This window comes from Fundulus heteroclitus, chromosome 18 (assembly GCF_011125445.2).
Source record: "Fundulus heteroclitus isolate FHET01 chromosome 18, MU-UCD_Fhet_4.1, whole genome shotgun sequence".
Taxonomy (NCBI): domain Eukaryota; kingdom Metazoa; phylum Chordata; class Actinopteri; order Cyprinodontiformes; family Fundulidae; genus Fundulus; species Fundulus heteroclitus.
The window spans coordinates 21,887,149-21,903,222 of NC_046378.1; the positions used below are offsets into that span (position 1 = coordinate 21,887,149).

At 37.4% G+C, this 16,074-nt stretch overlaps 1 long non-coding RNA gene across 1 annotated transcript; it reads right to left on the reverse strand.

Moving 5' to 3' along the window:
* Positions 1-13,406: 13,406 nt before the first annotated feature.
* Positions 13,407-15,287, reverse strand: LOC118566710. Its single transcript, XR_004933241.1, has 3 exons — positions 15,246-15,287; positions 13,667-14,027; positions 13,407-13,572 (listed from the first exon to the last, which is right to left on the reverse strand). It is a non-coding gene; the product is annotated as an uncharacterized LOC118566710 (long non-coding RNA).
* Between the last annotated feature and the right edge of the window lie 787 nt (positions 15,288-16,074).

Consider the following 16,074-nt stretch of genomic DNA (forward strand, 5'->3'; position numbering starts at 1 on the left):
TATTGTTGTATGGCTTGGCAGTCCCAAAAATATGGAAATGGTTGGCATCATTTCCCCCACATCGGCAACAAGTACCCCCATTTCCCTGGTACCTTTTCTGGACAGGGGTTGTGAAAAATCTTATTACGTTTTTCCAACAAAATTCACGGCAAACCTTTGATCTTGTCGTCATCCATTGTATCGTTCAGATGTGGACCCAACTTCCCTCTGTGAATTGTCAGATTACCTTCCTTTTCACACGTGTCTTTAACATAAACAGTGCTGTCCTTCTTACACCACAGGATACAATTGTACAACCTGGAAATATTTTTGCCTCCTCTCTATTTAGTTTATAACAAATTTCAGAAATCCCAGGTTATTTGAATGTATTTTAAAAAAAATCCTAACCTGCTATCTGAAGAAATTGCCTGCACTTAAATCATATTTTCAGCATTCACTCCTCCTGAAGGAGCGTACAGCCACAGTGGACATGTCGTCTGCGTTGTTTATGGCTTTGCAGAAATCCCTCATATTGAGCATAAAGGATCTGCCTCCTGTTCTATTTTTATAGACTCTAGGAACCACCAGTAGACCTGTGGTCTGAGAGCAAAGTGCTCTGTTAGGAACATATGGGGTAATCGGATCGCTGATAAATGAAGGAGCTTGATTATTAAAGGCTTTATATGTGAGAAGGAGAATTTTTTAATTCCTTTCTTGATTTAACAGGAAGCCAATGAAGGGAAGCTAAAATTGGAGAAATATGCTCTCCTGTTGATTTTCATGAGATCTCTTGCAGCAGCAGTTTCGATCAGCTGAAGGCTTCGAACTGTATCTTGTGGACTTCATGATAATAAAGAATTATAGCAGTCCGGCCTTCAAGTAACTGGTTTTATATATATATATATATATATATATATATATATATATATATATATATATATATATATATATATATATATGGTCAGAATGAACATTCCTAGAACTAATGTAACACAAACACACAGCAGTAAAATACATTGCAGTCACACACATTATACAGTGAACAGTACAAAAAAAATTTAGCTTATCACACATACGTGTTTTTATGACACAAATACTTTTTTTCTTTTTTCTTTTTTTTACAAAATTCCATTCTCTCTGAACAGGTTGCTAGATTGTGACATATGCCAGTCTGTAACATGCAGACAATAGAGAGAAACAGGACCGACAACCATGTGCCCTCACTTATACCTAGGGGGAATTTAGAGAGACTAATTACTTAACAGTCGTGTGTTTTGAGCCGTGGGAGAAAGCCACAGTACAACGGATCTTGTTGAACTACCATGTTAGGCAGGGTTTGTTCTCTCAAAAGGGGAAACATGAGGATATTCCAGGACCTTTAGGTTCCTAAACTGTGCAATAAGCTGCCTCTGCACGTTATGAGCTCTCCAACAGTAGATATTTTTAAAACACATTATAAGTCACATTTTTATTCAGTGGGTTTTAGATCTGAGTAAGTTGTTGTGTTCAAATGTGTGATGTCACTTTTGGTGTCTTATGACACTTTATGAGTTGTACCCCTTTGGTCAGTTGTTGGTTCAGGGAACAAGGGGTATAGGCCACAGCAATTATAAACAGACAACAATGGAGGAATCAGGGAAGCGACAGTCATGACAATGGTCTATACAGATATATACAGTGGGTAAAATAAATACTGAACACATCACCATTTTTCTAATTAACCATTTTTCTAAAGGCACAACTGACATGACATTTCCACCAGAAGTTGGTAACAACCCAACCAATCCACAAATGAAAATTAATTTAACCTTCCCTAAATTAAATAATTAGTTTGAAAATGGAATTACACATGAAAAAAAAATAATTGAACACAGTTACCAACATGTATTTAGTACTTCGCAAAAAAGCCTTTGTTTGTGATGGCAGCTTCTTCCACACAAACAGTGAAACCTTGGTGTTCCAGCCTTCAAACGTTGCCTTTGGTTTGGTGTTTGGAGTTCTGTACAGTGCATTTTAACCTCCTTGATACAGTGTATATTAGGGCATCTAAATGAATTCTGACCATATTTCACAGGTTACACGTCTTCCAGCAAACTTTAAACATGCTTTCTCTTCAGCAATGTAAGCTTGTGTGGTGGGTGTGCATACAGGCCATGGGGGTTGATTGCATTATGTATTGTTTTATTTTTGTTCTGACATCCATTGTTTGGGAGTTCTTGCAGATCTTTATTGATACATATTCTGGGAAAAACCTTAAAAATTGTCATGTGGGTGTGTTGCAGTAGGACAGACTTGAAAAGACTTCTAAGGAGTTCTGCATTTGGGTTCTTGTGAAGAATGAAATGCCTTGGCTGGAAAGAACGTTGTCCTTGTTCTAGCAGCACTGGCAGAGTGAACACAATTTTAGAGTCTTTCAGAGTATGCACTAGTTTATAGCAATCCCAAGAGAGAGCAACATCAAGAAGAAGGAGCATGTCAAGCTCGAGAAACACCAAGGGCACAAGGAGGAACAAGAGAAACAGGGGTTTTGGGCCTAACCATAGGAGGAATAAAAAGAACTGAATTGTGGTGATTTGTAAATGTTTACCCACTCACCCACAACTGGAATATGCTGGTTATTGATAACGGTTGCCTCCGGGTTACATAGCACAGCTTGCTAACAAGTTTGACCTTAGCATTAGCGAAATGGCTAAACTAGTTAAAGCTGGTTAAACCAATGTCTTCAAGGAAATTCTAATCGAAACACAGGATATACTATTAGAATTTAACCTTAATGGAATATTACATTTTCCAACATGTTTGACTAAAACTTGAACAATTTTAATGGGCAATGTTTAATGCCCTCCAAAGTCAGTGTTTACAGTGAAAGACAAGAAATGTTAAGCAGTTCGGCTCATTTTTCAGGATGTGGTTTGGCAGTGTCTCCAAGGTTTTATTAAGAGGTTCGAAATTACTGGTACCTCAGATGGTTTACGTTTCATCATGCTTTTTTTCCCCCAACATTTCAGCTTAGAAAAGACACAGTGCACAAGATTGAATATAAATTCAGTTGAAGCAGCTTATTCTTGTTTGTTTTGCTCTATTCCTTGATGAAAGTTGAATTGCTGTTATTTCTCTGCGGTCTTTTTTGAATTAGGATGTAAATCCTTCAGCGTCTGGGCTTCGGGATTCTTTGCTTTGTTTTTTCAGTGTGTTTACCGTGTTTGATTCACACTTTGCTCTGTGCGTGAGCTCAGCAGGCAGCCATGCTCTCTTCTCCTCATGTTTCCACTCCTAATTGTTTGGACAGATTATGACTGCTCACAAGCAAAAGCCATGAAATAAAAACTGCCGTTTCGATTTGTTCTGCCATAAGTGGAGTGAATAACGCAAAACATCTCAACATTTCAAAACCTATTGAGGGTTAGAATAATTTATGTTGGCCTGTGAAACTATTTGTTTCTCCCTGTCTGGAAAGCATGATTCTAATTTACTTGTAACTACTTGAGGCTTCTCCAATGAGGATGCCACACAGGGTGTTTACATATTCTGTGCCCATAAAACAAACCAAGGTGGCACTTTTAAATAAGCAGTAGACACAGAATCTCAAAACAAACATTACCATGCACGCACTTGATCCCCAAACCAGTAGGTCTGTTTGTGAGCACACCAAATGAGGAAAACAGATCATGACACTTAGTAAATTTACACAAGCTCCTATAATGATGCATGAAAGGCTTGTTATATGGCAAACATTTTAATTTTGTACATGTAAAAGGCTGTGGTGTTTGTCTTGTGGCCAAAGCTGCAGTTCAGATGAATTAAAGGTGCATTGCACAAGTTTTGAAGTTGAATATTATTTAATTTATTTCCCATACATGCCCTTACAAATGTCCAACGTGTAAAATGAGTTATCCTCTGTTTACCACAGTTGCCTCTATAGGCTCCATTAGTCAGTTCATGAGAGAATGATTTGGCCGAATTCTTTGGCCGTGCGCGTGGGTGTGACGTACTGGGCGCTTTTGTTCACCTAGCTACTTTGTTGAGTCGCCACTATTGACGCATTAGTGAGAGAAGGCTGGCTTTTTTCAATATTTATAACTCAGAAAACATTACGCCTCTAAACAAAAGACCTGTGCTGTCGCAGATCATTTTCAACTTTTCCCATGTATGTGCAGAACACTGGTATCATTTCAATTTGTCGCAAGAGGGGTCAGAGGTCTGAAAAAGCTCTGGAACTTGTGGTATGCTCCTTTAAGTTACTATATAATAAAAGTAGAGAATGAATTGTGAACTAATCGATCTATAGTTGGTAAGGATTGGATAAATATTGGTGTACATAGAAATGTGCAAAAGTCGATTCAGCCCTTGTTTGTTCATATATCACTGACAGGGTCTTCTAAAGTTGCTCTTTTGACATTTTTCCTACTTTTGAACTATTTTTTTTGTCCAGTTTTGTACCTGACAATGTCAGAATATTTTTAAGCACGTGTTGAAACAAGAGGAAAGGGAAGAACACGAGAAGTACCTGACTAAAGTGTCTATGGCTGGAAAAACTGTAGCTGAAAGTCATGTCTAGAAAAAAAACAAGAATAGGAAAAACTCTATCAAAGAGAAACGCATCATTCTTCAGTCATCATTTTTTAATTTTGGCAGGGTTACTACACTGCCTAAAAAGTCCAGGAAACTCCCTTAAAGTTATGTAATCTGAATTACTATTTTTGAGGTTTAGGTATGTATGAAAAAAAATAGTAAAAGTTTGTACTTCCAGAGTTTTTTTCCTCTTCAATCATGAACATTATAGATATCTGAAAACTCTAGAAACAAGTTGATGTAACCAGTGGGCTTTTTATGCTGTTTTTTCTTTATAGGAGTCTTACAAGTGATCCATTCGACCACCCTTTAATCCTTCGATCTGTGTTTTTTATGGTTCCATACTTAAATTCTGACTGCAGTTGGAATATCTAAAATTTACAATGACCTTCATTCAAGAGCAATGGCTCAAAACTTAACTGAGAGTTTTTTACAGTCATAACAAGTGTGGAAGTTTGACTTGGAAATGTGCAGGAACCCTGTTTTCAGCCAAATTTTCTTTGGTAATCACCTTGTTGGTGCTAAAATGCTGTTTTCTGTCAAACTGCTTAATCTTTGATCATTTACATAGATTTAATTAAAATAAATAAACAAATGGAATCAGATTGTGCTTGTGACAGGGTGTTTTTAATAAAAAAAATAGGCAGAGTTCAGTTTCTGAGGAAATAAAATAGTTTCTACCAAGATTAGCTGAAAAAACAAAATCCAGAGTAAAACTTTGAAACACATTCAGAGAGTCTGGGCAACTTGTAATTAGATCATTTCAAAAAGATTATGAGAACTTCTGACTCCTTGAAAGCAAAATGAAAACCTTTGAAGAAAGGCCTAAAACATTTTCAAGGTAACATACATATGGGAAAACAGGCTGAGTAATGACAAAAGGAGGATTATGGATATATTTATAGACCTGAAGTTCAAATGTTTCATTGAACAGAGTTTTAAAAAGATGGAAGAAGGATGGCATTTGACAAACTGCTGCTCTACTGTAACAAGACATATGAAGAAAAGTAAGTTCATGGCTGTCTTTATATTCCATTTGACTTTGGCAGACACTGAAGAACTAAAAGAATTAACATTACAGACCACAAAATATATTGGCCTCACTGTATTCTAACATTACTTTGGACAAGTAAAATGAGAGGAGTGAAAAAAATAAAAGTACTTTTTCCAATCCTTGGCCTGAACATATGAGCTGCCAAGATCTGCTTTGAATCACAGCGTTAAGGCATGCCGCGAACATGAGAATCTTTGCTCCTACAATTTATTGATTTCTTTGATCTATCCCTAATAGGGTACACCCAAAATCCCAGGCAGAACGAATGGTGTTTGCACGGCACTTTGCCTTTTAGATCTTTTTGCTTGTTAGATACAGTTACCACCAATCACACAGTTACTTTCAAGTGGATTCAAAACCTGACAGAACATGTGTTGAATCCATCTCATCATATGATGGAAACCCTTGGTCTGGTGTGCATCATTTCCTCTTTTATGTGAGTATCAGAGCAAACTGGGCTTCTATCCATTCCCTATGAAATCTGTCACGTGAATCATGGGCGAACGGCTGTGAACATGAACAATGAGAGCTGGAGGGTAAGGGATTTACTGACGTGAAAGGGTCATTTTCAGGAAGAGTCTCCACATCATTTATTACTTTCTTACTCATAAATCTCAGTGGGGTTGTGGTATCAGCGGGCCCAGGCCAGGGTTACAAAATATACTGAGTCTTTTGTTCCTAATTAGAAGCAGAGTATTTGTAATGATCCATGATGAATATTGATTGATCTGTGGAGAATTGGAGTAGGTTTCTCAGCAATCATGTTAACTGAGGCATTGTGTTTTACTTATGGTTGTGTGTTTGTCAGGTTTATGTCATTGTTGAGTTTCTTCGTTAGGCAACACAATTACTAAACTTCTCCAGCCCTTTGTCTGTTGTTTGTTCTCCTCATGTTTCAGCTTGTATGCATCAAGTGTGGGAATAATAAAAGAATGGAAATTGCTAAACAATTTAATTCCAAAGCATTTATTTTCATTCTTGCATGTAAAGTCCTGGAAAGTCATGTTTTCTTTTCCCAATTCTTTGTTATTGTTTTTACTTTCAGCGAGGCAAAGCAGTTTTTAAAAGATGGAAATGACATTCAGCATAGATAAAGCTATGTGTCACCAATTTTGCAAAGGGAACATTTACAAGTTAAACAGTGCATTTGTATTTTCTGCAGTTGTCCATACTTAACTCTTCATATACAGCTTAATGTTATTACATTAGTTTGGTGTTAGGGTTAATATAACAGGCTTTCGACAAACGTGCTTTTACCAAAAGTACAAGATTGCAAAACTATGTGCCAATCCAAAAAGACTGCTATAAAAGTAAATCTCAAAATGTGTAAAAGATGTCAGGAATATGAAAATTGACAAATTTCTCAGCTCTGTCAATGACTCCATCCAACAAAGAAATCAACTTTTATAGACAGAAGCGATAAGGCTTAAAGTTATATAGCCACGTTATATGCTTATAAAAAAGACCACAAACTGTTTGAGCATGATAAAATAAAGTTGTATACACCAAGACTCCATCCTGATAATGTTTTGATGGTCCTTTTTGTAGATGAAAAATAGCCCCAGCACCGGGCACAATGACCAAATATAAAGAGATGTGGCATCATCTAATGGCAGTATCGCTGAACTATCATAATGCCAGTTTGCCTAAATAATAAATCACTTGTAAATAATGCCGTGTCTGACCCTCTGCAATGCCTTGCAATAAAGCAGCAGCTCCTTGTGATCGAAGACCAAACGTTATTAATTGATTACACCAATCTATAATAACTATAAAAGCCTCATAGCAGAACAATTACTCATGTCAATCAACTCTGTGGTCATATCTGAGCAATTGGCAGGTTTAGCTTCCGCTTCAGTGAACACCAATGGTCATAATGTATTGTAGTGACATTCCAGTCTTTTCCGTCTTGGAATCATATATTGCTTTGCATTGTTTTCACTGGATCTTGGACAATTCTGCATTGTTTCACTGGGAGATGCTAATAGCCACTTCCTTGTTTTAACCCCTGCTGCTTATGCACAATGTTATACTTCCTCTGTTATTAAAAATAAACACCAAAGGCTTTATTTACTAACAAATTGAGCAAAAACAAAGCGTAAAACGCCAAAATAATAACTAATGCGCCAGCAGGACGTGATAATCTTTAATAAAAATGTTGTGTGCAACCAGAGTGAGCTACTGACATATAAATAAAAAAAGTCAAATAACGTGGCTATGCACCTTTAATTGCTTGCTGTAAGGAAGAAAAAGGAAGAAAATACTTTATGTATTCACAAAAAGGAAGTTAAAAAAATCTATCTCTGTGTGAGCACCAAAGAGCAGGGATTTGACAGAGTTTTGTTCCTGCTCTCACCTCCTCAGTCCCTCAAGTTCCGGGGAATCGCCTTATCTATTGGTTGTCCCACATGCTAATTATTCTGAAACGCTCATGTAACGCCGGTGTGTACTCGTCCCTTCATAGTTTGCGCTTGCTGGCTGCACATGCGCACTTCTAGTGTTTATATATCCGGTTAGCTTAGTGGCTTGGTTAGCTGTTAGCTTAGTGGTAAGCCGTTCATTGTAGCTCTGCTGCTCTCTCCGTAGACTTTGAACATGGCTGAGAGTCACAAGAAGCAAACTGCGTTCATGTTTATGAGAAGAAGAGGAAGGCTTCCTGTGGAAAAAATAAGACCAGAGAGGATTTGAGAGATTTTTTTTTTCACACGATCCCTCTGAAGAGTGGCAGAGCAGGTGAGACGGTCTTGTGCACGCGCAGTTATTCAAAACGGGGATTGAGGAAACTTTCAGAAAAATCACTGATCCTAGATTCAATGGTGGTAATGGGTTTCTCTTGGACAGAGAGATGATATAACACAGAAGCAGAGCCAGGGTTACTTTCTGCAGGAAAGAATAAGAAACAATGTTTGAAAAGGTAATGGCAATTGAAAAGGTAATGGCAATTGATCGCTACCTACAAAAAAAAAAAAAAAACTAAACCATGGTTACCTTCAGTGGAAAAACAAAACAAGTAATGTATTCATAGTTGATGGCACTAATAGTAATTATTCAGTACACGTTAGACCCAAAATTATACACAGAAACATTAAGCTTGGTAAATATTTTGTGCAAAGAGAAGGCAAACACATATGATATCCAGCAATAATGAATGAATAAAATCATTTTTTTTTTAAATCCGTCATCTAACTTAAGAATTTAAAGCATAGTTAATCTGTGTGAAAATACTCTACACAAACATTCAGGTGGTAGCATATCCCCCAATGTAATGGTACAGTGGCAATTAACAACACAGAGGCAAGGCGTATGTAATCCAGTAGGAACCCAGACAATGTGCAGGTATCCATAATACAAAAATAATGAACCAGGCCTGTGTTGGCTCATCTTGTTTGATGTAATTCAAGATGTAATGAAACCTGAAAATGTTTTGTATTTTTGTCATCCTCCTGGCAGAGTTTTTTTTGCTTTGTTTTTTTTTACAGGAGCTTGTCTTGTTTTAGTTTGGTCCAAACAAGACTCGGCTGGCATGAAGATCGCACACACCCACACATGCACTCACGCGTGCTCTCTCTCTATCTCTTTCTCTATCACACACACACACACACACACACACACACACACACACACACACACACACACACACACACAGACTCTTGTTTAAAATATAAACTGAGGACCGTGCCTTGAATTCCATAGACTTCCATTCTTTTCAAGCCTTTCTATGGCCTAACCCTGATCCTAACCTTTATCAGTATATATCTAACCCTACCCTAAACCTAATTGGTACCTTAGTACAAAACCTAAGCTCTTGCCCAGAAAAAAAAAGTGAGTTTCAAAAATAGGTTCTCACTTTACATCCAAGTCCTCACTTTACTAGTAAAATTTGTAAAAAAAAAATGTTTTCGCTCAGGTGCCAGAACAAGAACATGCATACACACACTTCCTGCAAACTAAGTCAGAACAAATATACCAAACTGAGCCAGCTGCATTTACAGCACTGTACAAGCTGTTGTCTGTTATTTCTCTTTATGTAAAAGTATTTAACCCCCTTGAACATTACATTGTTGCTTTGGCTGTATGTTTAAGGTGAAGCTGCACCCTAGTCTTAAGTGGTTTGCGGACCTTAACAAGTTTCCTTCCAGGATTGCCTTTCATTTAGATCAATCCATCTTTCTAAGTCTGACCAGCTTCCTTGTACATTGTTAACATGATTATCAAGAAGCCTCATTGAAATATGAGTAAGACTGTCTTTCTGATAAAACGTATTTCCAGCTGTACAATGGAAAGTCAGATCACAAAATGCTTACTAGAAGTTCTGGGAGAGAGTTTCAAAGAGACTTTATAGACTTTATTTTATAGTTCAGTTTCCGTATATGATTTATTACACAGTAAAAACTCGCACACTTAGCTGTTAACGATACAAAAGGCTACAAACTAAGATGATGTTTCAGTTGCAAGAATATTTAAGTGAGTTAAGGCCCTTTGGATTTTTTCTTTTTTGGAGGAGGGGGGTGAGCAAATCCCATAATTTGTTTGTAACACCTTCCTAAAGAAAAGCCTTCCAATAGCATAATGCTGCTACCACCCTGTTTCACTTATGGATATAATGTGTTCCGGATTAAGTCCAACGTAGTTTTCTACCACTCTCTAAAAATACAAATTTTGTCTCATCTTTGCAGAGTATGGGGCTAAAATAGTAGCTTTAACATTTGCAAATGTGTGTGGAGAGTTGTGTGTCTGTATCTCGATTTGTGCGTGTGCAGTGGGATTTGTAAATGTGTGAGAAGATTTGAGTGTCTGTACAACAATCTGCAAATGTGTAAAACTACTTGTGTGTAATCCGTTTTGCAAATGTGTAAAAAATCCACAAATCTGTATTCAGATCTGCAAATGTGTACAGAGATTTGCAAATGTGTAAAAAATCCACAAATCTGTATTCAGATCTGCAAATGTGTACAGAGATTTGCAAATGTGTAAAAAAATCCACAAATCTGTATTCAGATCTGCAAATGTGTACTGAGATTCGCAAATGTGTAAAAAATCCACAAATCTGTATTCAGATCTGCAAATGTGTACTGAGATTCGCAAATGTGTAGATCAATCTGTAAGCACACACAGAGACACTTGTGTCTGAAGTGTTTTTGCTTCAAGACCCAGAAATACAGACAAATCATTGGTTACAAGTCAAGCGGTTTTTCGGTTGGCTCTCTTTACACACGTGATTTTTGCTACTGTTCTGCCGCGTGAGATGCACAAATGCGTGGAAGGATTTGTATGCGTATCTTTTCGATTTGTGTCCCCTTGCGCAGACTCACAGGCTCAAAGGCTCACATACTGCCCTGAGCGCAGGCTCACAGGCACACAGGCTGCCTCTTCCGGCTGTGGGAGGTCACGTGACTTTCAAGGATTTTACCAAAGCGTTTTGCTTCCAGACGGCTGATAAGGCAACTTGTTATAACTATATAACTTTCTCCCTTTAACGGCAAAGGTTTCTTGTTTTAATGAGAGACTTATCTTGCTAAAACCAGATAATTGTCTCATCATAACAACGCAACATACCCCGGCATCAGCTCGCGGGATATTTGAGTGTCATGGAGAAGAGGAGAGACGGAGGGGCGCCTTTTATTTCTTTTTAAAAAGTCGTCATTTGTCGGAGGAATGTATTTCTGCACTGAGGAGTGACAAGGTAAGTCGTGCATATACAGCAAGTCCTCTACTTGAAATTTTACCAATTCGGCACTTATTTATATTTAACAACTATGCTATGGAAACACAAGTTGCAGCCCTGTAGTATAGTCTCTGGCTCTGTTTACACGGTGAAAACAGGTTTGCGTTGCCTTTGTACTCTCCATTTACACACTACAAGGTTTAACTGTTGCTTAGGGGGGCTTTCAGCTATAGCTGTGGGTTTATTTACAACAGTTTGCAGCCGAAACAGTCCTCCGCGGTGCCAGCCGCTGTTTTCTTCTTCTGGGCAATTTGACCCGGAGCTTCAAAAATCACAGCGCTACTAGTGGTGCGTCATGGGAATTACACCGTTTAAGTACTCTGTAAACAGGGCCTGTGACTGCAAAAGTTCTTCATGGATGTTAATGAGATAGGCTGACATACATACGGATAAGCAGCTTAATTTTTTTTTAAAACATGTCATGCATATAATCATAAATTCTGCTGTAAAGATTAATAATCATGTGCTTAAAAGAGTCTTTTTAGTTTATTTCTTTTTTATATTAACCATAATTTCATTGTGCTTGTAGACATATCAGCTATAGCAAGCATGGATGATGAGAGCTTGGCCATCTATATTCCCACCTATGCTGACAGAATGCCCAGAGATTTTGCTCCGAGTACCAAGGAAAAGGTGAAAGAGGTGTCCTTCGACAGACATTGCTTGAAAAACTCTTTTCATGGAAATCTTCATGGAAAAAGTCCAATTTGATCTAAAATGTTTTTGGTTTCAGGTAATACCACTATGTAATATATTTCAAAAGAAAGTTTACCATTTGACTCAAAATGGTCATGTTTTCAGGAACATATGGAAGTGAGCCACAATAGAGTCAGTTAGCTTTTCTTTTTGCTGACAAAGATATAGAGCAAAAATACTGATTAAAATGATTACTCCAACATTGTGAAATACAAGTTTTGAAGTCAAATTATTGCTGTTGCTATGAAGCTTCTTTAAGGTAAAAATTCTGAAGCATGTGTTTAAACTGTACTTATTTTCCTTTTCTTTCCATAGGGCATTATGTTTTTTATATTCTGCAAAGTTGATTGTAAAATTGATAAATGCTTTGAGCGCAATAGTGCCCAGAATTCTAACAAAGACTTTTGTCTGTTGTATGTAAAAGGATTTTCTCATGTTCAATTTTGAGATCCATGTATTCATCTTTTTAATACTCATAGATTATGTTCTAGTTTGGTCATCTTCTGGAGGTAGAGAACTTCCTTTCAAAAGGATCTTTCAGAGCACTTGTTAAAGGTACTTTTAATGTATGTTCTTCTGTGAGTTGATGTAACATTGCAGTATAATGTTATGTTTCTAAGGAAAGAATGAGTTGGTTTGATCACAAACCATAACACTTCATTTTGTAATGGGTTTTTACCAAAGATTCATTAAAGGTTTTCATATATCATTCGACCATATCGTCATTGTCAAACAGTACATAACTTGGGTCTCAGTGTTCAGTAACAGAGAACTATAAGTCTTGCTGTTATAAATATAAAAAGTATGTCTTGAATATGAGGAGCAGTGGAGGGGTTTACAGAACATGTCATTTAAACATTTTGTGTCCTGCATGATAGATCACAAGGCAAATGTGAAGTTAGATTTCTTGTTATTGTCCTAATATATGTAGCAGCATATATTTACTGTCAAACACAACAAGAATCACAGAAAATATAAAACCTAGCAGCAAAATTCAAAAAGTTATGTACGTCATGATGAAACCTTTAAGTACATGGGAATCGAAGAAAACAGAGGTCTGTTTTTTTCCCCCTCCATCTGTATTTCTTTGACTGCCTGTCCTTTATGGGTTGTGGGGTCTGCAGCTGCCTATTTCTGACTGTGTGGGAAAGTGACAGGTTCATTCTGAACAGGCTCACAAGGTCATTTGCTCCACAAACTCTTTTTTTTTACAAGAAAATATCACACGTGTCACAGGTTTGTGTGTATATAAGCTCTTAAAAATAAGCATAACTCAATTGTTTCATCATGTGTGGACGGTGCATGAAGAAAGTTCTCTGTCATCAGAAGGTATGATCCTTCGAACTGTCTCATTACGTGTGAACGGTCCTCTGTAGACGTTGGACTGTGCAAGTTTCCGCCGCTTGCTCAGAAACCTGTTTGAGATTGTCTTGTTCACCAAAAAGCCGTGGAAGGGTATACATCATGTAGGACCGGCAACTTGGAGCAATAGTATCTCTAATCTTACGAATTATGTTCCATAAGTGAACCACTTTAAGAGTTCTTCCTGAAAGACAAGAAAATAAACAAGTTCTTAAAGTACATACTCCATATATAAAAGCATATATCATATAGTATTTATCTTTTACATTCAAACACACCTCAGTGATATTTAAACAGGTGAGCAGAATTGGCTGCTTATCCAAGAAGTCACCAGTAAAGTAATCTGTATTCTTCAGTTTTTGAAAAAGGTTCATCCAGTACTGTGCACAACGTTTCCTTAAGAAATCCCACCAGCTGTTGATGTGCTGGCTGTGGGTGCTGGATCCCACAATGAAGTAGTTTTCAGGATAGCTGTCATCAAGACGCAAAAATCTTTGAATGTCTTTCATTGTACCATTCTCTGTCTCCATGTTGATATGAATTCTGGCTGTGGTACCCCCTCTGTTACTGCTGGAAGAAAATATCCAGCAGTAACTTTTGGACAGCACCATCCATGTATTCAGCTTTAGAGATGCCAACCTGTAAACACAGCAGAGATTTTGTTATCGTTCTTTCAAGTTTTTTATTTTAAACAAAAGGTAAAAATAACAATTAATTTACTTCTCACTAAATGTGAGAAGCTAAATATTCCAAATTCAAAGTTTTCAAGTATTTAAATTTTGTGTCAGATCAAATGCACAGGCATTCTAAGATGCAAAAGAGAACATTCATGATTTTCTGGCTGTATTTTTAATGTAGCTATCTTAATCCTGGTCCTCCTTAATGTTTTTGTTTATGGGAATTTTAAAAAGTACTTTTACAGAATTCCCATCAGAAGGAGAATAGCTACTGTTTAAAATTGTGATTAAAGGTTAGACTGGATCAATGTTTAATTGCTCAAACCTAGACTGCAATGCAACAATGTTGTTGATTAAGATTTGTTTTCTTTTCTGAGTAAGTTTAAAAAGACATCAGAAAAAACAAATGCAACAACTAATAAACTGAGAACAGTTGTGCCTTGCTGCCAGGTGCTTTTATTGATAAATTCTGATATTAACTTTTAAATTTGCAGCAATAATAATCGATTATCAGTTTTTGCTTTTCTCCTTATTAAACCATAAAGCAGTAGTTGACTGGGTTTATTAATGGATCTGATATAAATAGCTGTCCTTTACTGGCTTGTGAATAGTCACATTAGAAAGCTCTGTATTCATCACTTTGTTTTGACACAATAAAATATGGATAAATGTAGCTTTATCTAGCCTCACTTTTATTGTGTAGAATACACATACTTTTAATTAGCTTTACGAGTGTCGAATTAAAATTTATTTTAATTACATTTAATTCAAATACATAAAGGCATAGGTACTTTTGCAGTCACAGGCCCTGTTTACAGAGTACTTAAACGGTGTAATTCCCATGACGCACCACTAGTAGCGCTGTGATTTTTGAAGCTCCGGGTCAAATTGCCCAGAAGAAGAAAACAGCGGCTGGCACCGCGGAGGACTGTTTCGGCTGCAAACTGTTGTAAATAAACCCACAGCTATAGCTGAAAGCCCCCCTAAGCAACAGTTAAACCTTGTAGTGTGTAAATGGAGAGTACAAAGGCAACGCAAACCTGTTTTCACCGTGTAAACAGAGCCAGAGACTATACTACAGGGCTGCAACTTGTGTTTCCATAGCATAGTTGTTAAATATAAATAAGTGCCGAATTGGTAAAATTTCAAGTAGAGGACTTGCTGTATATGCACGACTTACCTTGTCACTCCTCAGTGCAGAAATACATTCCTCCGACAAATGACGACTTTTTAAAAAGAAATAAAAGGCGCCCCTCCGTCTCTCCTCTTCTCCATGACACTCAAATATCCCGCGAGCTGATGCCGGGGTATGTTGCGTTGTTATGATGAGACAATTATCTGGTTTTAGCAAGATAAGTCTCTCATTAAAACAAGAAACCTTTGCCGTTAAAGGGAGAAAGTTATATAGTTATAACAAGTTGCCTTATCAGCCGTCTGGAAGCAAAACGCTTTGGTAAAATCCTTGAAAGTCACGTGACCTCCCACAGCCGGAAGAGGCAGCCTGTGTGCCTGTGAGCCTGCGCTCAGGGCAGTATGTGAGCCTTTGAGCCTGTGAGTCTGCGCAAGGGGACACAAATCGAAAAGATACGCATACAAATCCTTCCACGCATTTGTGCATCTCACGCGGCAGAACAGTAGCAAAAATCACGTGTGTAAAGAGAGCCAACCGAAAAACCGCTTGACTTGTAACCAATGATTTGTCTGTATTTCTGGGTCTTGAAGCAAAAACACTTCAGACACAAGTGTCTCTGTGTGTGCTTACAGATTGATCTACACATTTGCGAATCTCAGTACACATTTGCAGATCTGAATACAGATTTGTGGATTTTTTACACATTTGCGAATCTCAGTACACATTTGCAGATCTGAATACAGATTTGTGGATTTTTTTTACACATTTGCAAATCTCTGTACACATTTGCAGATCTGAATACAGATTTGTGGATTTTTTACACATTTGCAAATCTCTGTACACATTTGCAGATCTGAATACAGATTTGTGGATTTTT